Source organism: Oryctolagus cuniculus, chromosome 18, assembly GCF_964237555.1.
Source record: "Oryctolagus cuniculus chromosome 18, mOryCun1.1, whole genome shotgun sequence".
NCBI classification, from domain to species: domain Eukaryota; kingdom Metazoa; phylum Chordata; class Mammalia; order Lagomorpha; family Leporidae; genus Oryctolagus; species Oryctolagus cuniculus.
The window spans coordinates 14,040,417-14,065,450 of NC_091449.1; the positions used below are offsets into that span (position 1 = coordinate 14,040,417).

The window sequence follows — 25,034 nt, forward strand, 5'->3', positions numbered from 1 at the left end:
GCCGCCGCCGCGGTGCCGCCTGGGAGTTGTAGTTCCCGGCTGCGCGGCCTAGGGACTCGGGCCAGCCTCAGGCCGCAGTGGGAACGCCGCGGGGCCGCGTGAGTCCTCCCGGGGAGAGATGCTCGGCTTCTGGCCCTCCCTCAGCCGCCTGAAGGAAGAAGCCAGCGCGCCTCACAGACCCCGAGGGGGCTGCGGCTCGGCGGGTGGGGTTAACCGCAACGGACGCGCTTAGCAAAGAGGAAAATAGGCGCCGGATGAGCGACAGTTACGGCTCGAAGCCCCGAAAGCAGCCTGGATGAGGTACCCGCGAATGCAGGCCCCTTTGGGCCCGGACTCAGATGCATGCCGGGAGATGTAGTCCGCCCTGGAGGCGGGGGGTGGGGACCCGGAGCTGCGGGGGGCGGACCCGCAGCAGCCGGCTGCGGGGGGCGGGCTTGTGGCTCCGCCGGGCTGGAGGGTCGGGCGGGCGGCGAGGCCCTCTGCGGAGGAGACGGGGCCTCACCCCCTCGGGGGTCGGCTGCCTCCGTCTGCGGTGGGAATTCTTGTGCGCACGAATCCACCCCCCAACCCCGCACCCCTCAATTTCTGAGGGGCTTCGTGTGCACCTTGCGCCCGTGGCATCACTTACCGCGGGACCCGGAGAGAGGTGAAGTCGCTTGTCCCCGGTGACCAGGCTATAAACAGCACAGCAAAAATCCAAAAGCAGTTTTAGAAGTTCACCATCACCATGAATTTTTTTTTAAATGTTTTATTTTTTGTATTCAATGAATGCATTTTTACATAGACACAACTTTAGGAATATAGTGGTTCTTTTCCCCATACCCCCCCACCCCGCTCCCATCCCACACCACGAATTTTAGAAACACCGCCTTGCCATTTAAAGAGAAAGCCGAGTCCGGCGAGGGTCCACCGGCCTCCTCGAGGTTTGCAGGTTGGCGAGAGGTGGGATTGTGGGCCTTTGCTGGCCTCCGGGATGGACCCGGGGGTCTGCAGGGGCCGAGGCGAGGACAGCTCGCGGGGTCGCGGTTCCCCGGGCTCCCAGCGACCCCTGCTCGGTGGAGGAAGAGCCGCCTGGCTTCGTTTTGAGTACAGTGTCCTTGCTGTAACCTGCCTACGTGTGTTCTGGGGAAGCGCACCAACTGTGCCAAGACTTTGTGAGGAAGTTTTAGGGCCAGACTGGCCCCAAAGGATGGGGCTCCGTCACCGGGATGCCTCAGACCCCGGTGATGGCGCTCAGGGAAATGCTGACGCAGGTGAATTTCCACCGGCTGGAGCTCCGCACCACTTTGCCACCTTCAAGACTCGGGCTTATTACCTCCTTCTTGGAGATGCTGGTTTGGAAATATTAAATTAATATTGTTTAATGGAAGGGAGAGAGTGAGCGGGGGAGCCCTTCCATCCGCTGGTTCACTCCCCAAATGCTCACAATGGCTGAGGCTGGACTGGGCTGAAGCCGGCAGCTGGGACCTCAATCCAGACCTCCCCGGGGGTGGCAGGAATCCAGGATCCATCATGGCTGCCTCCCACGTGTGCGTTAGCAGGACGCTGGAAGCACCAGGACTGGCGGTGGGGGTGCTTAACTGCTAGGCCAAATGCCCACCTTGGAGTTACTCCCTTTAAAAAAACTACTTTTTGGCCAGCGCCGCGGCTCACTAGGCTAATCCTCCACCTTGCGGCGCCGGCACACCAGGTTCTAGTCCCGGTCGGGGCGCCGGATTCTGTCCCGGTTGCCCCTCTTCCAGGCCAGCTCTCTGCTGTGGCCAGGGAGTGCAGTGGAGGATGGCCCAAGTGCTTGGGCCCTGCACCCCATGGGAGACCAGGATAAGTACCTGGCTCCTGCCATCGGATCAGCGCGGTGCGCCGGCCGCTGCGCGCCAGCCGAGGCAGCCATTGGAGGGTGAACCAATGGCAAAGGAAGACCTTTCTCTCTGTCTCTCTCTCTCACTGTCCACTCTGCCTGTAAAAAAAAAAAAAAAAAAAAAAAAAAAAAAAAAAATTTTTTTATTTGAGATGCAGAATTACAGCGAGAGAGAGAGAGAGAGGTCTTCCATTTGCTGGTTCACTCTTCAAACGGCCTCAACAGCCCAGGGTGGGCCAGGCTGGAGCCAGGAGCTATGTTGGTGGCTGGACTGGAAGTGGAGCAGCCAGGGTGCAAACTGGTGCCCTTAGGGGATGCAGGCACCCAGGCTGCAGCTTCACCCGCTCTGCCACAATGCCAGCCCCAAAGTCACATTCTCTAACATATTTAGTTTAGTTTTTATTCTGAATTGTTAGTTCTCGGATAAATCTAGATTCCTAAAAGATTTACATGCTTTGTCTATGCTTTTAATTTATAAAAATGATTTTAAATACATTTCTATTTGTGTTCAACATTATTTTTTTAGATTTATTTGAAAAGTAAAATGACAGAGGGAAACACACACACACACACAGATCTTCCACCTGCTAGTTCACTCCCCAAAGGCCCACAACAGCAGCCAGGGCTTGGCGAAGCTGAAACCAGGAACTGGGACCTCTGTCTGGTTGTTCCACACGGGCAGCAGGGCCCTAAGCGCTTGGGCCATCACCTGCTGCCCTCCCAGGCACGTCAGCAGGAAGCCAGATCAGAAGCCGAGCAGCTGGGACTTTGATAGCGGATCAATGCAACTTCTGATTAAGTGCAATCCACGTCATTGTTTGTACATCGTGTGTGTTGCTTCTCATTGCTAGAGAACTCTAATTTTTATTTGTAATTTTTTTTTTCTTTCAACTAATATCAGCCTTTAAGCTTTTAAAGGTTTAATCGTCCCGGGGTAGGGGGATGCTTTCCAACGCTTCTCATGTAAACTCAAGTTCCAGGGTCTTCTTGGGCGTAGAACAGGCTTCTCTGTTTACAAGGTTGCCCTGATTTGCAAAAATTCCCCATATTTTCCCGCTGTATTCCTCGGTTCAACTCGGCTGCCACAATCAGACAAGCCAAACATGAGGACACTTTTCCTTGCACGTGTAGTAGATCACTCCAGTGTGTTAGCCTGTCACACTTACTAACAAAGACCTGCATCCCTTGATGTCTTTGAAACAACATTGCAATCAACACCCTTGCATTTGAATCCTTTGGGACTTGTGTGAGACTCTGGATTACATACCTAAAATTGGAGCGATTGGATCCTGAGATACGCGTGTTGAATTGCACCACTAGGGGGCGAGGTTAGTTCCAAATCCACACATTTTCGCTAACACCAGAATCCCCGGACCTTGCGGTTTTTGCCTCCCTTATGGATGCACACTGATCTGCAGTTTCCTAAGTGAGGATGCATGACGCCGAGCGGTTCTTCAGACTTCTTAGCCATTCGGGTTTCCTGTCCTACTAATTGCCTTTGTATCTTTCAAATTTGTATATTTCACATATTATCTTTTTTTTTTAATAAAGATTTATTTATTTACTTGAAAGTCAGAGTTACAGGGCAGGGGGAGAGAGAGAGAGAGAAGGGAGGGGAGGGACGGGGAGGGGAGGGGAGGGGAGGAGAGGAGAGGAGAGGAGAGGAGAGGAGAGGAGAGAATATCTTCCATCCACTGGTTCATTCCCCAGATGGCCACAACAGCCAGAGCTGGGCTAGGCAGAAGCCAGGAGCCTGGAGCTTCTCCCTGGTCTCCCCCATGGGTGCAGATGGCCCAGGTACTGCTGCCTTCCCAGGCACATTAGCAGGGACCTGGATGGGAAGTGGAGCAGCTGGGACATGAACCGGTGCCCATATGGGATGCTGGCACTGCAGGTGGTGGCTTTACCTGCTACACAACAATGCTGCTCCCCCAATATAGTTAATGATAGTCAATTTATTTTTCACCAAATTTCTATTTTTCCTATTGGGTTTCCTATGGAATTGTAGGACTTTGTTTTAGATTCTGGGTATTAATCACTTGTGAGATTTTTTTTTGAGGTTCAAATATCTTCTCCCAGTTTGTCATTTATTCATTATTTTTCCCAGGCTTTATTGACAATTAGATATTTTATGTTTAAAGTGTGCACCTTGATGATGTGACATACATGTGTGTTATAAATATGCATCACAGGCTGGTGCCGCGGCTCACTAGGCTAATCCTCCGCCTGCGGTGCCAGCACACCAGGTTCTAGTCCTGGTCGGGGCACCAGATTCTGTCCCGGTTGCTCCTCTTCCAGGCCAGCTCTCTGCTGTGGCCAGGGAGTACAGTGGAGGATGGCCCAAGTGCTTGGGCCCTGCACCCGCATGGGAGACCAGGATAAGCACCTGGCTCCTGGCTTCAGATCAGTGTGGTGCGCCGGCCGCAGTGGCCATTGGAGGGTGAACCAATGGAAGGAAGACCTTTCTCTCTGTCTCTCTCTCTCACTGTCCACTCTGCCTGTCAAAATAAATAAATAAATATGCATCACAAAAGAGCTAAATACCACGTGTCACCTCACATAGTTACTTCTTTAAAAATAAAAAGATTTATTTATTTATTTATTTATTTGAAAGATAGAGTTACACATGGAGAGAGGAGAGGCAGAGAGAGAGAGAGAGAGAGAGGTCTTCTATCCGCTGGTTCACTCCCCAATTGGCCACAACAGCTGGAGCTGCACTGATCCAGAGCCAGGAGCCAGGGGCTTCTTCTGGGTCTCCCACACGGGTGCAGGGGCCCAAGGACTTGAATCATCTTCCACTGCTTTCCCAGGCCACAGCAGAGAGCTGGATGGGAAGTGCAGCAGCCCGGTCTCAAACCAGTGCATGGGATGCTGGCACTTGAGACGGCAGCTTTAACTACTACGCCACAGCGCCAGCCTCTATTATTTCTTTTCTTTTGTGGTGAAAACAATTCAGATATAATTGCCGGTAAATTTCAAGCACCCAATGATGTAATGTTAACTACAGTCACATTGTTCTTTACAGGGTCTCTAGAATTTATCCTCTTGCAGACCTGAAATGCTGGGCCCCTGACTGACACCCGGCGTTTCCACTGATGCCCAGTAGCTTTGTGTGGAAGAGATGTTAACATTATCAAGCCCACCCCCTCTCACCATATGGTGTGTGCTTTCTTGGCTTCCGAGCCTTTACTCCAAAGCCATGCAGATATTTTCCGTTTCTCGATCAGCCGTCCTGTGTTGCTTTGTGTCCCCCAAAAGAGACAGGAAGTCCTAACCCCCGGAGCCTCGGATGGGACTATCTGGAGGTAGGGTCGTTGCAGACTAATTACTAAGGATGAGGCCATGTGGAGTTGCTAATGCACTGTGACATTACAACAAGACACACACACGCACACACACACCCTGCCACATGGCGACAACCACAGACATTGGAGGTGTGCAGCCACAAGCCAAAAACTCCAAAGAATGCAACCAAGCCACCAAAGCTAAGAAGAGGCACAGAAGGACTCTCCCCGGGCTCCTTCAGGTTGGACCTCTGGCCTGCAGAGCTGTGAGACACTAAGTTCCTGCTGTGTTAGGCCACCAGGTTCGTGGTACATAATAGCAGCTCTCGGAAGTGAGTGTGGTAGCTTTAGAGCTCTGGCTTTCATATTTAGGTCTCTGGTTCATTCACTTGACCTTTGAGTTACAGTGAGAGGTAAGACTTTGCTCTTACGCAGAGCCAGGTCTCCCAGCACTACCCTCTGCCCCTTCTCGTCCTTGCCCACCGGGATGCTTGTCCTCACATCTACTTCTGATCTCTCTGTCCTGCTTTATTGGTTTCGCCCTGCTGGGTGGTAACTACTGCCTTGACTTTCTTTGAAAAATGACTCTGTTTTTTTTTTTTTTCTCCCTACATCTTATCTGATAACGAAAACTTCTCTTTTTGCCATTCTTATTTATTTGTGGGTCTTGATTCTTCTGCATGCATTTTGAAATAGTTTATTGTGTTTCCAAAAATATTTCTGGAATCTGGGCTTGCACTGATGTGAGAGGGTGATTGGCTGGAAGAGCATGTCAATAATATTTAAGGATTTTACTAAGGAACCTGGGTCATCCCCGCGCTGTTAGGTTTAGCGACACGTACATTTTTATTTATTTTAACTTGTCTTTGTTTGACAGGCAGGGTGACACAGACGTAGAGAGATTTTCCATCTGCTAGTTCTCTGCCCAGCTGTCCGTGATAGCTGAGGCTGTGCCAAGCTGACGCTGGGAGCCCAGATCTCCCCCTGGCTTTCCCAGGTGGGAGGATGAACCCCAGTACCCACCCGAGTCCTTACCTGCTGCTCCCAGAGTGGGCATTAGCAGGAAGCTGGACCAGGCAGCAGAGCCGGGGCGTGAACCCGGCCCTCCGATACGGGATGCCGAGGGCCCGGGTGGTGTCTGAATTGCCGGCGCCAAGTGCCCGCCCCCCCCCCCCCCAGGCTTTCCATTTTTGTTTCTCCCTGTGCTGCACTTCGTGTGGGTTCTTCGAATGCTTGTTCCAGTCGCTCCTTTCAGCCATGATCTCGCCAGTTTAACGCTTTCATTTATGTAATTTCCATTTTCCTGTTAAATATCCTGCTAATTTAAAAAATGTATGTATGTATGTATGCATTTTCACTTTATTTGAAAGGCAGAAAGAGAGAGAGAGAGAGAGATCGATCCTCCATCTGGTGTTTCACTCCCCAGATGCTGACAAGAGCCAGGACTTGGCCGGGCCGAAGCCAGGAGCTCCATCCTGGTCTCCTGTGTGGGTGGCAGGGACCCAAGGACTTGGGCATCAGCTCTGTGTCCAGGAAGCTGGATAGGAAGTGGGGTAGCCAGGACTCCAGCCAGGTGCTCTGGCCTGGGATGCAGGAGTCCCAAGTGGTGGCTCGACCAGTGCCAACACCTGCCCCCTTGCTTAACTTTTTATTTGTTTGTTTGAAAGGCAGAATGACACACACACACACACACATACACACACACCAGTCCCCAAATGCCTACAATGACCAATCTGAAGCCAGGAGCCAGGAGCTCCATGCCAGTCTCCCGTGTGAGCAGCGGGGACTCTGTGCACTTTGGCCTGGCGCGTGGACTGGAAGCAGAGGTGGGGCTGCATTCCAGGCGCTCTGTTAGGGGCTGTGGAAGTCCCAACTGGTGGCCCGACCCCCGTGCCCCATGTCTGCCCTGCTCCCTTGCTTATTTTACCAGTCTGTTTTTTTTTTTTCAGTATTTTTCCAATTCCATCATTCATTTCTTTAAATATTTAACATGTGTGTTTTATATTCTGTACCTAATAATTCTAGTACCATTTGTGAATCTCATTCTGGCTTTTATTGCTTCTGATTATGTTGCTTGTTTCTGTGTTTGTTTAGTGACTTTATTTTTTTGGAAATTAGGAGGACAAAAGAGACAGCACACTCCCATCCTGTAGGCCACTCCCCCAAAACCTGCAGCCATGGAGCATGGGCGAGGCCGAAGCAGGGAGCTGAAGCCAGGAACGCAATCCGGGTGTCCTGTGCGGGTAGCAGGGATCCAATCCAATCATCTGCTGGCTCCCAGGGCCTGCACTAGCGGGAAGCTGGAATTGGAAGGGGAGCCAGACTCAAACCCAGGCACTTTAATATGGGGACACAGGCGTCCTAACCAGAATCTTAACCACTAGGCCAAACAACCCCCCTCTCCTTAGGAACTTTAAAAAATATCAACTCATGGGGCTGGCGCTGTGGTGTAGCAGGTAAAGCCTCCGCCTGAAGTGCCAGCATCCCATATAGGTGCTGGTTTTAGTCCCGGCTGCTCTACTTCCGATCCAGCTCCCTGGGGCCCGTGCACCCATGTGGGAGACCCGGAAGAAGCTCCTGGCTCCTGGCTCTGGATTAGTGCAACTCAGGCTGTTGTGGCCAACTGGGGAGTGAAACGGTGGATGGAAGACCTCTCTCTCTCTCTGCCCCTCCTTCTCTCTCTGTGTAACTCTAACTTTCAAATAAATAAATCAATCTTTAAAAAAAATCAACTCATATATCTTGGGATTTTATCTGTGAAGATTTTTAAAAAATATTTATTTATTTGAAAGGCAGAGTTACAGAGAGGCAGAGGCAGAGAAAGAGAGAGATCTTCCATCTGCTGATTCACTCTCCAAATGGCCTCAGTGGCTGGAGCTGCGACAATCCAAAGCCAGGAGTCTGGAGCATCTTTTGGGTCTCCCATGCAAGTGCTGGGGCTCAAGGACCTGGGCCATCTTCTGCTGCTTTCCCAGACCACAGCAGAGAGCTGGAATGGAAGTAGAACAGCTAGTCTCGAACTGGCGCCTATATGGGATGCCGGCACTGCAGCCGGCGGCTTTACCTGCTACATCACAGCGCCAGCCCTATCTGTGGAAATCTTTCAAAGCCTGCATTTAAAATGCATTTTCCGGGGGCTGGTGCTGAGACGCCACCAGCATCCCATATGGGCTCAGTTCCTGTCCTGCCTGCTCCACTTCTGATCTAGCTTCCTGCTAATGTGGCTGGAACAGCAGTAGAAGATGGCCCAAATACTTGGGCCCCTGCCTCCCACATGGAAGACCCAGATGAAGCTCCTGGCTCCTGGCTCCTGGCTTCGGCTTGGTCCACCCCCAGCGCCGTTTGGGGAGTGAACCCACAGATGGAAGATCTCTCTCGATCTCTCTTGCTCTTTGAATTCTGCCTTTCAAAGAAATAAAAATAAATCTTAAAGAACAAATGAAATGCATTTTCCTGGACAGGTAGTGTTTGCTTATCATTGTGTATATGTGAAAACAGCCCAGTGGAGACCACTACAATTTTCTTTTTTTATTTATTTTTTATTTTATTATTTTTTGACAGGCAGAGTAGACAGTGAGAGAGAGAGACAGAGAGAAAAGTCTTCCTTTTTGCTGTTGGTTCACCCTCCAGTGGCCACCGTGGCCAGCGTGCTATGGCCGGCGCATCGCGCTGATCCGAAGCCAGGAGCCAGGTACTTCTCCTGGTCTCCCATGGGGTGCAGGGCCCAAGCACTTGGGCCATCCTCCACTGCACTCCCGGGCCCCAGCAGAGAGCTGGCCTGGAAGAGGGGCAACCGGGACAGAATCCGGCGCCACGACCGGGACTAGAACCCGGTGTGCTGGCGCCGCAAGGCGGAGGATTAGCCTAGTGAGCCGCGGCGCCGGCTTGCTACAATTTTCAGGGGAGGTTTTCCAGGCTACACAGACAGTAAGTGCACTGGAGCGGTCGTGCCGCAGGAGCGTGGCTTCCTCTGGGGCAGTCTCAGGGGGAACCGTCCTCTTGCTGTCCTCATCAGAGTCAGAGACCAACACAACTCCACCCTGTCGTCCTCGGGGAGGGGCCTCTGGCTTTACCCACCTGTGGAGAGATGCTGGGGTCTCTGATACTCCCCCTCACACGGCCTGGGGCCCAGGTTCTTCTTCTACAAACACCCACCCTTTAGGCAAATAACCCTTGAAAAATGAAACGTCAGGTCTGGCTCTCTTTTCTTCTCTGGATTAACGCACTCTTGTCTTTCCTCCACAAGGACCTGCCACCAGCTCAGCTACGGAGTGAAAGGGATATTCTGTCACCTCTTCCAGGCTGGCCTTGGTGTGCCCACTGCCTTACTGGCAGACGCGTTACAGTTACCACTTGCTGTCTTTCTCATCGGTCTTCTATTTACCACACTCTCCATTCTCCTCCTTCCCTAACTTCTATGGATAGATTTATTGATTTGAAAATTATACATACTTAAAAATTTCTCTAGAAGTTATCCACATATTATTATATGGATAACATGATATATTTAGATTAAATTGTGTTTATTATTCCCTGTAAAACTCCCCTGCTTCTGTTCTCTCTCTCTTTCTTTTAAGATTTATTTTTATTTATTTGAAAGAGTAACAGAGAGAGGCAGAGAGAGAGAGAGAGAGAGAGAGAGAAAGGTCTTCCATCTGCTGGTTCACTACCTGAATGGCTGCAACGGCCAGAGCTGAGCTGATCTGAAGCCAGGAGCCAGGAGCTTCTTCTGGGTCTCCCACCTGGGTGCAGTGGTCCAAGGACTTGGGCCATCTTCTGCTGTTTTCTCAGGCACATTAGCAGGGAGCTGGATCGGAATTGGAGCCGGCACTGCAGGCTGGGGCTTTAATCCACTGAGCCACAGCAGCAGCCCCTCTCTTAACTCTCAAACTGCCATTTTTTTAAAAAAAAGAGTTTTGGGTTGGATTTGTATGGATGTAGTTTTTTGGAGTGCTGTTTTATTAATCATTATTAACTTTGTTTAGTATGGCTTCCTATATCCCATGAGTGTTCCTCTTATTTATCTTGTTGCTGTAATACCCAAATACCCAATTTTGAAACAAAATTTTAAAATATTTTTATTTATTTATTTGGATGGTAGAGTGACAGAGAGGGAGAGGGAGAGGAGGAGGGAGGGAGGGAGGGAGGGAAAGAGGATGAGAGAGAGAGAGAGAGAGAGAGAGAGAGAGAGAGTCTTCCATCCACTGCTTCACTCCCCAAATGGCTGGGGCTGGACCAGGCGGAAGCCAGGAGCCAGGATCTAGGAGCCGGGAGCCAAGAACTCCATTTGTGTCTTCTACATGGGTGCCAGGAACCCAGGTACTGGAGCCATCGCTTGCCTCCTCCGACGTGTGCCAGCAGGAAGCTGCCCCAGCAGGCTCTCCCACGTGGAATGAGAGCACCCCAGACTGCAGCTTTACCTGCTGGGCCACAACACCTGCCCCCAAAGATAACTTTTGAAGGAAGTCTTTCTGGAGACACTTCCTGAGATTTTGGATGTCTGAAAAGATCTTTATTTACCCTCACAGTTAAGTGACCCTTGGCTAGACATCAAGTTCTCTAAGTTCCAAGTCTTGTCCTTTAATTCTTCCAGATGCACCTGAGTTCCCCTTGTGTCCACTGCGAATACCAAAGAGGCTCACGTCTGGTTTCTTTCCGAAAGCGTTTAGACTATTTTCCCTGATGTTCTTTCTTCAAACTAACTGGGTCCTGGGGGAAGACGCGTATCCTGCAGCCGGGCCTCCCGCCACCAGGTGGCAGTACCTAGTTTCCTGCTGGAAACAGCCTCCGGCCCCCATCCAGCCGTGCGATGGCAGCCCTGGCTGTCAGTCTTAGATAACTGGAGCTGGCTACCTCCCTCAGAAACTCCTGGCTTTGGGCCTGGCACTGGTGCAGCGGTTAAGTCACCGCTTGGGACGCCTGCATCCCGAATCAGAGTTCTGGAGTTTCAGCCCCACCCAGCTTGGTTTCCTACTGATGCCTCCTGGGAGGCAGCAGGTGCCGGCTCAAGTCCTTTGGTCCTGCCATCCATGTGGGAGACCTGGGTTGGTTTCCGGACTCCTGGCTCTGCCTGGCCCAGCCCCAGCTGTTGTGAGCATTCGGGGAGTGAATTAGTGGACAGGTGAGCTTTGTCTCTTTACCTTTAAAACAAATAAAAACAAAAACAAAGTTTAAAAAGGAGTCCTGACCTACAAAGCAAAACTATGTGGTAGAATAAATTTTACTGTTGATTTCAGCTGCTGAGTTCTCGGGTCACAGCCACCGACACGTGACACATGCTAGCGACCGCTACCGCCTGAAGGTTGGCGGCGGCTCAAAATCCCTACGCTGAAATCCTAAACCCAAAGTGAGGTTGCGGGGTGGGGTGGGGGGGGGGCAGGGCCTTTTGGGGGTCGAGCAGGCCACGAGGGTAAGGCCCTAACGAGTGGGAGACGGGCCCCACGGAGCTGGCCGTGCCACGCAGGGGCGTGAGGAGGTGCCGCCTGCAGGCGTTCGCCATCCACGGACTCTGCAGGTGCCCGGAGCCTGGGCTCCCGCCTCCGGGACGGTGAGAAGCCAGCCACGCCGCCTGCGGTATTATCTACAGTGTTCCGGGGGCCTAAGACAGGAGAAAGGGGACACGGTGGCACGCCAGCCGCTGGCAAACGATCCCGGGCCTGCCCCGAGCCCTGGCGTCGCCACAGGAGGACGAGCTCCGTCCGTCTCCCCAGCCCACCCCGGGGACCACCGAAGCCGCATCTGCGCGTGTGCAGGACCTGGGCCCTCCGAGGTGTGGACCGCACAGCCAGGCCTGGCGGCGCCGCGCCTCCTGCCTTTGTCCTCAACCCTCTGCACCAGCACACACAGACCACGTGGCGCAGAGAACGGAAGCCTTTCATCTGCATCCCGCCCTGCCAGGCCCTGTTTGGGGATAGGCTCTCCATTTTCTCCATTTGCCATGGTGGTGCTGATCCTTGGGGAGGGAAAGTTTGCTTTGCTGCCGATCCCTCAGGCCTGCCTCCCGGTTCCACTGGGACTGAAGCTGTCTGGAGCTGCTAGTTCCTGCAACGTGGTCTCCTGCCTTTAAACCTTCTCTCCCACATCTCTCTAAGGCCCCTGTGTCTCTTTCAACAGTGGCATAACTGAGGGGCCGGCGCTGTGGCATAGCGGGTAAACCGCCGCCTGCAGTGCCGGCATCCCAAACGGGCGCCGGTTCGAGTCCCGGCTGCTCCACTTCCGATGCAGCTCTCTGCTATGGCCTGGGAAAGCAGTAGAAGATGGCCCAGGTTCTTGGGACCCTGCACCCGCATGGGAGACCTGGAGGAAGCTCCTGGCTCCTGACTTCGGATCAGCTCAGCTCTGGCTGTTGTGGCCAACTGGGGAGTGAACCAGCAGATGGAAAACCTCTCTCTCTCTCTCTCTCTGTCTGCCTCCTTCTCTCTCTATGTGACTCTGACTTACAAATAAATAAATAATTCTTTTTTTTAAAAAAGTGGCAAAACCAAGAGGTAGGACCCAGGCCCTCAGCCCTCTGCTGCTCTTTGTGAGTTAGAAAGCTACCTAGTATACAATTAATTCTAGTACTAAATTAAAAAAAAAAAAAAAGACCTATCTCCCGTCCCTAGCATTTATGTCGACAAATTGATTCACTCACTCAGCCGGTAGCTAGGCCCTTTCCTACAAACAAGGATCGCTTCAAGGAATCCGCGCGCGGCCCCATTCCCACGCGGCAGCCCTCAGAATGTGGCTGTTCCCGGCACTCGGGGGCTTCGAAGAGCCGACGCCGTGAGAGGGTCCACAGGGCGCCGAGGGGCTGCCCAGCTGGGCAGGGAGCCCCCAGCAGCCGGGGCTGGGGGACGGCCCACCGACGTCCTCTCCCCGTTTCTTTTCCTGGGGTGCCGCTTGTGAGGGCTGGGAGGCAATGCGCTGCCGAGAGGGGCTCCTGACTTCCGCCAGGGCCTTGTGGGGTTTCCGGTGGGGGTCGCCGCGGAGGGGGCGCAGCTACACTTCCCATGGGCGCGGGTGCACCTGGCGCCTCAGGTTTTTTTTTTTTTTTTTTTTTTTTTTGACAGGCAGAGTGGACAGTGAGAGAGAGAGAGAAAGGTCTTCCTTTGCTGTTGGTTCACCCTTCAGTGGCCGCCATGGCCAGCGCACTGCGGCCAGCGCACCACGCTGATCCGATGGCAGGAGCCAGGTGCTTCTCCTGGTCTCCCATGGGGTGCAGGGCCCAAGCATTTGGGCTATCCTCCACTGCACTCCCGGGCCCCAGCAGAGAGCTGGCCTGGAAGAGGGGCAACCGGGACAGAATCTGGCGCCCCGACCGGGACTAGAACCCGGTGTGCCGGCGCCGCAAGGCGGAGGATTAGCCTAGTGAGCCGCGGCGCCAGCCCACCTCAGGTGGGTCTTGACACAGAGGGATAGGCAGGACAGGCGGGATGGCGGCTGAGCGTCCCTGGGAAAGAGGCTCGCCTCGCCTCACCGGAGCATGTAGAAGGCGACTTCCGTGTGATGGCGTTCGCGAGCTGAACTCCCAGCCACCACCACCGTGAACGGGGACTTTTGTCGTTACAAGTTACCCCAGTCTGAGAGACATAAAACTACTTGTGTGTTTGAGAGGCAGATGGAGAAAGAGGGTTGGAGGGAGCAGAGGAAGGAGCCAGGGCTCTCATTTGCTAATTCATGCCCCCCGAATTCCTGGGACAGCCAAGGGCTGGGTCAGGATGCAGGCAGGAGCTGAGAACTCCATCCAGGTCTCCCACGTGGGTGGCAGGGACCCGAGGACTTGGCCATGGCCGCTGCCTCCCAGGGTCTGCATGAGCAAGAAGCTGGAACTGGGAGTGGAGCTGGGACTTGAACCCAGGACTCTGGGGTGTGAGGCAGGTGTCCTACTTGGAGCTAAACTGCACAGCCAAGTGACTTGGCCATCTGACTTGCTTCAGCCAATGACAGGTGAGCACACGCCACGCGCCACACGCGTCACTTCTGAGCCCAGGCCTCACGAGCCAGCTCATGGCTGTCTGGGGGACGACCTGGGCCCATGCATGAAGATGCAGAGCAGAGCCCAGGTGACCAGCGTTGGACAGGGCACCCGGGTGCGTCTGACCCCTTCTGCGAACCACCAAGACTCGGGCTCACTTGAGCATCAGGCCTACTCACGTGTGGTGAGTTGGGGGAGGGAGACCTACCAGCGGTGGTCCTGTGGATGGTTTGGGAATGAGCTGTTTGAGTTAAGGTGAGAGGCACAGGGACCATCTGGTGACAGGTGTACCTGTCCCTGTGACAGGTATGGCCGAGGGAGAGCTGGGGAGGGTGGAGGGAGGAGTCGGGTGGAGTGAGAGTTGCTGTGTAGCGGGTTCAGCTGCTGCTGCTTGTGTCGCCGGCTTCCCATCCCAGAGCGCCAGGTCCAGTCCTGGCCGCTCCGCGTCTGACTCAGCTCCAGCTACTGCACCTGGGAAGGTGGCAGAGGAAGATGGTCCAAGCGCTTGGGCTCCTGCCACCCATGTGGGAAACCAGAATGGGGCTCCTGGCTTCTGGCTTTGGTCTGGCCCAACCCCAGCCATTGCTGCCATTTCAGAAGTGAACCATTAGATGAAAGATCTCTCTCTCTCTCTGTCTCTCTGTCTCTGTCTCTCTCTCTCTCTCTTTCAAATAAATACATAAACCTTTAAAAATCTGAGACAGCAGTGGAGATGAGCGTTGCTGAGATGAGGGGTTTGTATTTTAGGGACCGCCAAGGAAAACAGAGATAGCAAATGCGCGGAACACAGCTGTGACGCCCCTGGAGGGCAGGGGGCTCTGAGCTGCAGTTCTGCGCTGAGAATCTTGCCTGAGCTGTTCCTGGCTCCCCGCCCGCCCCTCGCCCCGACGTCCAGGCACAGAGCTGCTGTGGTTCGGATACGGATGGAGTTTGTTCCCCTACCGCTTCTGCGTTGGAGGCTTGGTCCCTAGCGTGGCAATGCCTGCCTTGGAAGTCTTCCCAAAGGAATTCATGCTGGCAAAAACCCAAACAAGCCCTGTCGAAAGTCACCTGATGGAAAAATGGGATGAACAGAGAAAACGGGGAAGGTGTTTGTCCAGGGGCTAGGACGCCAGGCCATGAGCCTGCATCCCGCGGCAGAATGCCTCGGGGCAGCTGCTGGCTCTGGGCTCCTGACCCCAGCTTCCTGCTGATGGCTCAAGTAATGGAATTCTTGCCACTCACGTAGGAAACCTGGGGGGAGCGCCTGGCTCCAGCCCAGCCCAGTCCTGGCCACTATGGGCGTTTGGGAATGAACCAGAGGATGGGAGCGCTAGTGGTCTCTCTGAGAATAAAGGCAAAATGACTTTCTTAATTACAGAACCACACAGGTGAAGAGCCTTCAGTACAAAGCTTGGTAAACAATGCAGAATCACTTCTGTCGCTGGTGTGATCCTATAGTCCATCTTCAGCTTTCAAACCACCATTGTCTTTCATTTATGGAATTCATCTAAAGCTGCTTCAAGCCTTAAAAAGAATTCAGATATAAATATCCCTAACAGGAAAGAGCTAGCGAATTTCCTCAGTACTGGATCATTCTTATCTTTTTTTCTCCTTGGTGTCAGAATTTGAGAACAGTAAATGCCGTATAAATCAAAAATACACTTGCTGTGAGATTTTCTTTGGCTTTAAAATCCAACTAACATTGAACGGATTGGAAACCAACTCCCATTCTTAAAGGGGAAGTGCACATTCTGATCTTGTCTTCTAAAAAAGGGACTTGGGCTCATTTTTTTATCCAGATGTGGAAATGGTGTATGCAAAACAGAGAATCTTGAGACGATGACTTGCTTTAGGAAAACCAAAGATGTATTTGTTTTTGGAATATAAAGTTCAGGAGAGGCGATGAGACTGGGCCAGGCTGAAGCCAGGAGCCAGGAGCCTCTTCCGGGTCTCCCACCTGGGTGCAGGGGCCCAAGCACCCGGGCCATCCTCCACTGCTTTCCCAGGCTCATTAGCAGGGATGCTGGTTGGGAAGTGGAGCAGCCGGGACTAGAACTGGTGCCCACACAGGATGCCAGCACCACAGGTGGAGGCATAAATTCTACGCCACAGGGCTGGCCCCCTGGCGCTAACCTTAAACAGACATGTCTGCTGCATTAAAAAGAGTTGCAGTTTGGGCAGGTGGACACTGGCCTGTGCCCCATAGTGGAGGGCCTGGGTCTGAGTCCCAGCTCTGCTGCCCTCTCCAGCTCCCTGCTCGTGCAGGCCCCGGGAGGCAGCAGTGACGGCGTGGTGTCGGGTCCTTGCCTGGCCTGAGTCCCTGCCCCGGGAGGCAGCAGTGACGGCGTGGCGTCGGGTCCTAGCCTGGGCTGAGTCCCTGCTTCCCCACGTGAGCCCTAGCTGGGGGCTGTTGTGGGCATCTGGGGAATGAGCCAGTAGATGGGAGTGCTCTTTGTCTCTCTCTCTGACTCTCAAAGGAAAAAATAAAAAGTTGAAATATCACACTGATTGGCTGGTAGGCAACTATTGAAAACTTGTGACAAGAGTCTGCGTGGTTCATGTTATTGATTTATTTTTATTTTTATTTATTTGACAGAATTATAGACAGAGAGAGAGAGAAAGGTCTTCCTTCTGTTGGTTCACTCCCCAAATGGCCACTATGGCTTGGCGCTGCGACGATCTGAAACCAGGAGCCAGGTGCTTCCTCCTGGTCTCCCATGTGGGTGCAGGGCCCAAGCACCACTGCCTTCCTGGGCCAGAGCAGAGAGCTGGACTGGAAGAGGAGCAACCGGGACTAGAACTTGGTGCCCACATGGGATGCTGGCCCTGTAGGCGGAGGATTAACCTAGTGAGCCATGGCGCCGGCCCATGTTATTGATATGTAAAGCTTCTCTCTCTCTCTCTCTCTCTCTCTCTCTCTCTCAAAGATTTATTTATTTATTGAAAGGCAGAGTTACAGAGAGGTAGAGACAGAGAGAGAGGTTTTCCATCAGCTGGTTCACTCCCCAGATGGCTGCAATGGCCAGGGCTGGGTTGATCCGAAGCCAGGAGCCAGGAGCTTCCTCGAGGTCTCCCACAAGTGCAGGGACCCAAGGACTTGGGCCATCTTCCACTGCTTTCCCAGGCCACAGCAGAGAGCTGGATCGGAAGTGGAGCAGCCGGGACTTGAACAGGTGCCCATATGGGATGCCGGTGCTGCAGGCGGAAGCTTTACCCGCTATGCCACAGTGCTGGCCCCATAAAGCTCCTCTTGATGGCAGCCCAGAGAGCCCATAAGGAGTCGTGATCGAACACGAAGTTGTTTCTCTTACAAAATCCTCCCGCCCTCACGTCCCGGTGCTCTGCACTGTGCGACTGGGACCAGAAAACCAACTGCTGCTTTGCCAGATGGTTCCGCGCTAGGCTTCGGCACTGGCATTCACCCAGAGTGTGCAGAAATAGAGTTGCGCTCCTCCCGGCTTGCCCAGATAGTGCCCAGCTCTGGCCCTGAAACTTCCCCTTGCCGAGGGCTCCTGCCAGGACAGCCGGTCACCTTAGGCAGAAGGCCCGCTCTCCCTGCCTGCCCGCTGTGCTGGGAGCATGGTCAGCGGTTTGGCAGGCTCCATGAAGTGATCTGAAGCGGTCCTGGGACGGGTGAAGGCACCACGCGGGACATCTGCTCCCGTGCTGGAGTTCCTGGTTTGAGTTCCTGATGCTCCGCTTCTGATCCAGCTTCTCGCTAATGTGCACCTTGGGAGGCAGTGAGGATGGCTCAGGAGCTCCATCCCTGCCACTCACGTGGTAGATCCAGAGGGAATTCTGGGTATCTAGTTCGTGCCCAGTCCAGCTCTGGCCATTGAAGGCCTTTGGGGAGTGAATCAGTGGAGGAAAAATCTTGCTTTGGCTGTCTTTCAAAGCAAAAAAAAAAAAAAAAAAGCATTTCAGGGGCCGGCGCTGTGGCACAGTGGGTTAATGCCCTGGCCTGAAGCGCCAGCATTCCATATGGGTGCCGGTTCTAGTCCCGGCTGCTCCACTTCCGATCCAGCTTTCTGCTATGGCCTGGGAAAGCAGTAGAAGATGGCCCAAGTCCTTGGGCCCCTGCACTCATGTGGGAGACCCAGAAGAAGCTCCTGGCTCCTGGCTTCGGATCAGCACAGCTCCAGCTGTTGTGGTCAATTGGGGAGTGAACAATTGGATGAAAGACTTCTCTCTCTCTCTCTCTCTCTCTCTCTCTCTCTCTCTCGGCCTCTCCTCTCTCTGTATAACTCTGACTTTCAAATAAATAAATAAATCTTTTTTAAAAATAGCATTTCGGGGGCTGGCTCTGTGGTGCAGCAGGTTAAAGCCCCAGGCTGCAGTGCCGGCATTCCATATGGGCGCCGGTTCTAGTCCATCTTCTACTGCTTTCCCAGGCCATAGCAGAGAGCTGGATTGGAAGTGGGGATGGTGATGCCACAGGTAGAAGCTTAGCCTACTATGCCACAGCGCTGGCCCCATCTTTTCTTTTTTAAAAGGGTATGGTAAGGGACCTGTGGCCAATAGTAGGGTTGTATGGGTTGTGCACTGCACAAATTTGCTTGACTCAGAGGGTACAGGGAGGCTGGCAGGCGGGGTGAAGTGGGGGGTTGTGTCCACTCAGAGGAAGAGAGTAGCCTTTTCCTAATCTGCACGGTCAGGATGTGGGACAGTGCCGGGCAGCCCGAGGGTCCTGAGGTGGCCATTCCAGGAGCCTGCTCTGATGGCCCCAGCGGTGTGTGCTGGGTGTAGGGTCTGAGACCTGGAGGGTAAATACAGCAGCCGGCGGGGGGGAGGCGAGGCAGGGCCGCCAGGGACCCTGATCCCCCATGGCCGGGGGACTGGCGGACATGAGGGTGGGAGAGGGCCTGAGATGATGGGGCAGCAACGTGAAGAGGAGCGGGGTGCAGGGCGGCGCCGGGGGCACCAGCCCAGGGACAAGCGCTTGGCCTGGGGCGGGCGTCTCCTGGGCTCAGCCACCCTGGCTTTTGCAGGGTCCACGGGTGCCTTGCGCTAACCCTCGGCCTGCAGGCTGCATCTGCAAACGTCCAGGGAATGCCTCGCCTTTGGACTGGAGCCCACTTCTCATCCAGGTGAGGGTTTTGGGGGTGAATCCACGTGATTCTCAGGAAACGCGGTGCCTTCTGTTCGCTGGTTCACTCCCGCATATGGCTGGGCTGGACTCTCAAAGTGCATGAAAAGGTGTTTAGCATCGTGGAGGTCCAGTACAGGGCGAGGGCGCGCCGAGACGTCTGGGGCGCCTCAGCATCTCCTCGTTTACAACAGGGAAGCAAAACTCCACGTGGGCATGGCTACGTTCTTCTGCTTTGCTTTGGATTCTGTGTTGGTGGCGATATTTGTTTTCTGGACAAGAGCAGGTGCGCTGGCTTACGAATCTTTCCTCCCAGCAGAACGTTTCTTCTCACGTACTGGGGATGGATTCATACCCTAGAAACTCTCCTTTGGAAAAACTAGGACTGGGGGCAGGCGCTGTCGCCCACAACGCCGGCATCCCCTGGGGGCGCCACTTCCTGTCCCAGCTGCTCCACTTCCAGTCCAGCTCCCTGCTGATGGCCTGGGAGAAGCAGTGGAAGATGGCCCGAGTGCCTGGGCCCCTGCACCCACGTGGGAGACCTGGATGAAGCTCCTGTCTCCTGGCTCCAGCCTGGCCCAGCCCTGGCCATCACTGCCATCTGCGGAGTGAACCGGTGGACGGAAGACCTCTCTCTCTTGCTCTCTCTCGGTCTCTGTCTCTCTGCCTGTAACTCAGACTTTCAAATAAATAAAAAAAGAAAAGAAAAACTAGATACTCTTATTTCTTTAACCACCAGGAAGATCTTAAAATAGGAGTTTCTGAACCTCACCAGGAACTCACATTGTGTTATTTTAAGCACATCTAAGTCGAGAAATAGAATTTGCTGCTGGCCAGGAGCTCCGCCAAGCGCCAGCCCAGTCTCGACCTCTCCCTCCCCCGATGAGCCAGCAGCTTGGGCCCCTCGGGGAGCCCCTCTGGGTGTGTTCCAGGAAGTTCTCTCCAAGTGTGGGGCCTGGGTTGGTCTTGGTCTTTACCAGGTTTAAGGTGGGTGGGGTCCCAGCTCCACTTCCCATCTGCGTCCTGGCGGGCAGCAGGTCGTGGCTCAAGTCCTCGGGCCCCTGCCGCCCCCAGGGGAGAGCTGGCCCTGGGCTCCTGGCTCCTGGCTTTGGCCTGGTCCAGTTTCGGCTGTTGCAGGTTTTAGGGAGCAGCTGATGGGTGGAAGAGCTCTGTATGTCTCCCCTCAAGGGTGAAAATAAATCTTTTCCGATGTTACTATTGTGTTTTCTTCTTATTCAGAAAATGTTGATTCCTAGTGATATTAACACAATATTCCAGCCGGTGCCGCGGCGCAATAGGCTAATCCTCTGCCTTGCGGCGCCGGCACACCAAGTTCTAGTCCTGGTTGGGGCGCCGGATTCTTTCCCGGTTGCCCCTCTTCCAGGCCAGCTCTCTGCTGTGGCCCGGGAGTGGAGTGGAGGATGGCCCAAGTGCTTGGGACCTGCACCCCATGGGAGACCAGGAGAAGCACCTGGCTCCTGCCTTCGGATCAGCGAGGTGCGCCAGCCACAGCGTGCCGGCCTCGATGGCCATTGGAGGGTGAACCAACAGCAAAAGGAAGACCTTTCTCTCTGTCTCTCTCTCTCTCACTGTCCACTCTGTCAAAAAAAAAAACAAAAAAAAAAAACAAAAAAACAAAACACCAATATTCTGCTTTATCCAAACACATAGGAATGCTTCAGAAAGTTCCTGGAAAATGAAATTAAAAGATAAATTTATTTTGGTGTGAAAATCTTGACAATCCATGCTTAGCTTTTCTCTGATACACGTTACCTTGAACTTTTTGACATCCTTCTATAGACACAATTTTTTTCTTTTTAAAGATTTATTTATTTATTTGAAAGGCAGAGTTAAGGGGTTGGGGGAAGAGACAGAGAGAGAGGTCTTCCATCTGCTTGTTCACTCCCCAGATGGCTGCAATGGCCAGGGCTGGGCCAGTCTGAAGCCAGGAGCCAGGCGCTCCTTCAGGGTCTCCCACAAGGTGCAGGGGCCCAAGCACTTGGGCCTTCCTCTACTGCTTTCCCAGGCCCAGCAGGGAGCTGGATCGGAAGTAGAATAGTTGGGAATCTAACTGGTACTCATATGGGATGCCAGTGCCATAGGCGGAGACTTTACCTGCTACGCCACAGCACCGACCCCAACATTTTTTTAAAGATTTATTCATTTATTTGAAAGTCAGAGTTACAGAGAGAAGGAGAGAAGAGTTACAGAGAGAGAAAGACACACACACACACACACACACAGAGGAATGTTCCATTTGCTCATTCACTCCCCAAATGGCCGCAACAGCCAGGCCTATGGGATGACGGCTTTACTTGCTGTGCCACAGCGCCAGCCCCGGTACAAAAACTTAACAAATCGCATTTCTTTTTCCAGCTGCATATTGTGGCTTGGTGAGGATGCGGCATAGCGGATTGTACCACAGCCTGTTCAGGGCTGTGTCAGTGACGTCCAGCCCCATTACAATAGGACTTAACTGAGAGACGTCTTCTGTGGACTTCATTATTCTGTCTGCCTTTGGGATAGGACCCTGGAAGTAAGATTGCCAGGGAGGGGCAGGGTGGTGCTGTGGCACAGCGGGTTAAGCTGCTGCCTGCAGCCCCAGCATCCCTTGTGGACGCCGGTTCGAGTCCCGGCTGCTCCACTTCTGATCCAGCTCCCTGCTAATGCACCTGGGAAAGCAGCAGAAGATGGCCCAAGTGCTTGGTCCCCTGCTATCCAGATGGGAGACCCAGGTGGAGTTCCAGGCTCCTGGTTTCATGGAGGTTTTGCCTTCTGTATTCATTCCACCAGCAGGTGTGGGAGTCCCTGGCTGCCCACGGTGTTGCCAGCAGAGAGTAGAGGGAGAGGACTCGCTCTCTCCCACCCACTGGTTCACTCCCGGATGGCTGGGCTGGGGCCAGCGCTAGGAGCTGGGGACTCAATTCCGGCCTCCTCTGTGGGTGGCAGGAAGCGAGCTATGGGGCCATCCCCCATCTCTGCTGTCCACGCTGTCCACCCGGTGCTACTCAGCAGGAAGCTGGAGCCAGGGGTCAGCCCGAGGCACTCTGATGCTGCATGTGGGAGCCCTAAGTTGCCAAACTCCCACCCCTACATTTTTTAGCACCTGGTAGAACCTAGCCCCTCTCGGTTTATCCGCTTTAAAACGAAACATCACCAAATCGGCTCTAGAACAAACACTCTGATCTCTAGACATTGATAAATAACCTGTTCACCACGGTGACGGCCTGTTTCTGGCCTTAGAGTCCAAGCGCCATCTGGTGGCCAATACAAGAAACAGCGTGTGTGTTTTTTTTTTTTGTTTTTTTTTTGTTTTTTTTTTTTTTTTTTTAAGGAAAATCTATCCGATCAAAGTAGGCACAATTTCACACCCCACACACTTTCTGTGGCTCAGGTGTTTGAGCGTGGCATACCTAGATATTCTGGATGGAAGACGTCAGCCAGGGCCTCAGTCACCAGGCAGCTTGAATGAGGCGGCAGGCCCTTCAGTGAGGACGGTGGCTCATTCCACGCATCCAAGCGGGCTCACCCACACACCTGCCGTCAGCCGGTTGGGCCGCGCATGGAAAGGGGCGTTTGGGTGGTGCAGGGAAGGGGCTGGCTTGAGCTGCGCGGGTCATCTGGGGCGGTCACACTGCCACCTCGCTGCCTGCATCTGTGTCACCGTCACTACCGGTCAAGTCCACACCGCAGCCTGCAAGGCCTGGCGTGATGGTCTCTGCATTATCCGACGCCGCCTGCCCTTCTCCTGGTGCGCCCCGTCCCTCCTGGCCCTCTGCGCTTGCTCCCTCAGTGGGTGCGTCCCTGACTGCCCCTTGACTGGCCACGCCCCCGACGCCCGTCTTCTCCTGCCCCGGCTCCGTTCCTCACCACCTAACGTCATTCACTCACTCGTCATTTGCTCTCCGCACCAGAATGTCTAAGATGCACAGGGAGGGAATCGTGTCCCTAAATCCCCAGCACCAGACACATAGTACGTACTCAAGACGTGCCTTTTTTTTTTTTTTTTTTTGACAGGCAGAATTAGACAGTGAGAGAGAGAGAGACAGAGAGAAAGGTCTTCCTTCCGTTGGTTCACCCCCCAAATGGCTGTTACAGCCGGCACTGCACCGATCCGAAGCCAGGAGCCAGGTGCTTCTCCTGGTCTCCCATGCGGGTGCAGGGCCCAATCACTTGGGCCATCCTCCACTGCACTCCCTGGCCACAGCAGAGAGCAGGACTGGAAGAGGGGCAACCGGGACAGAATCCGGCGCCCTGACCGGGACTAGAACCCAGTGTGCCGGCACTGCAGGCGGAGGATTAGCCTATTGAGCCGCAGCGCCGGCTCCAAGACATGGTTTTAAACAAATGTAGCACTGAATTTACTGTAGAACTTACCACATTAAAGTGAGTTGGTTCCTCCTTTAGTTCTTTTTTTTTTAAAGATTTATTTATTTGAAAGTCAGAAGTACAGAGAGAGAGAGGGAGAAGGACAGGGAGAGGGACAAGGACAGGGACAGGGACAGGGAGACAGAGAAAAATCTTCCATCTGCTGATTCATTCTCCACATGGCCCTAAGGGGCCAGGCCAAAACCTGGAGTCAGAAGCTTCTTCCAGGTCTCCCACAGGGGTACAGGGGACCAAGCACTTGGGCCATCTTCTACTGCTTTCCCAGGTCATTAGCAGAGAGCTGGATCGGAAGTAGAATAGTTGGGAATTTAACTGGTACTCATATGGGACGCCAGCATCACAGGGGGTGGCTTTACCTGCTATGCCACAAAAACAACCCTCCTCCTTTAGTTTTATTTACGTCATTGGCATGTGAACGCATCCTAAAAGAGAAAGAGATCTTCCATCCGCTGGTTCACCCCCCAAATGGCCACAACAGTCAATGCTGGGCCAGGCTGAAGCCAGGAGCCAGGAACTTCATCCAGGTCTCCCATGTGAGTGGCAGGGGCCCAAACACTTGGGCCATCCTCCGCTGCTTCTCCCAGGCCATTAGCAGGGAGCTGGATTGGAAGTGGAGCAGCCAGGACTGAAACTGGCGCCCTATGGGCGTTGTCATCCCAGGTGGCTGCTTAACCTGCTATGTCGTGGCGCTGGTTCCTCAAAATCGTTTTGCACCCAAAGAACCTGATCTATCAATCCCTGTTCCGCAGACGCCTTGATGAGCCCGCGTACAAGTCCTTTCCCCCGGTGTCGACCATGTCTTTCTACACGGAGCGTTCCCGCACGTGGGTTTACCATTGGCAGACACCAGTACAGCGCTGCGGGCTCCTGCCGCACCGGCCCTCCTTACTGCTTCCGTCTCGGTCCCCGCTGGGTGTCCTCTCACCTAGGACCGAAGGGCCCGCTGGGGCGTTTCTGCAGGGAAGGTCCAGGAGCCACGGCCTGCCCAGCTTCGGGCTGTGGGAATGGCTCAATTCACCCTCCTTTTATTTATGTATTTATTTTTTGAGAAGTGTTATTTTTTTTTCTTCCCCTTGAAAACCTGTGGTTAAGGATCACTGGTCATTTGTTCTCTTTCTTTCTTGTTTTTTTCTTTCTTTCTTATTTTTTTTAAGATTTATTTATTTGAAAGACAGAGTTACAGAGAGGCAAAGAGAGAGGGAGAAAGACAGAGAGAGGTCTTCCATCCGCTGGTTCACTCCCCAGATGGCCACAATGGCTGGAGCTGAGCCGATCTGAAGCCAGGAGCCAGAAGCTTCTTCTGGGTCTCCCACGCAGGTGCAGGGACCCAAGGACTTGAGCCATCTTCCACTGCTTTCCCAGGTCATAGCAGAGAGCTGGATGGGAAGTGGGGCAGCCGGGTCTCGAACCTGCACCCATATGGGATGCCAGCACTGCAGGCCGCAGCTTTACCTGCTATACCACAGCGCTGGCCCCTCT

The 25,034-nt window shown here is 53.6% G+C and overlaps 1 long non-coding RNA gene across 1 annotated transcript; it reads left to right on the top strand.

Annotated features, from left to right (window-relative positions):
* Positions 1–38: 38 nt before the first annotated feature.
* On the top strand, positions 39–19,876 carry LOC103346062 (uncharacterized). The gene is made up of 4 exons (XR_515660.4): positions 39–300; positions 14,061–14,282; positions 19,069–19,167; positions 19,486–19,876. It is a non-coding gene; the product is annotated as an uncharacterized lncRNA (long non-coding RNA).
* Positions 19,877–25,034: the final 5,158 nt, after the last annotated feature.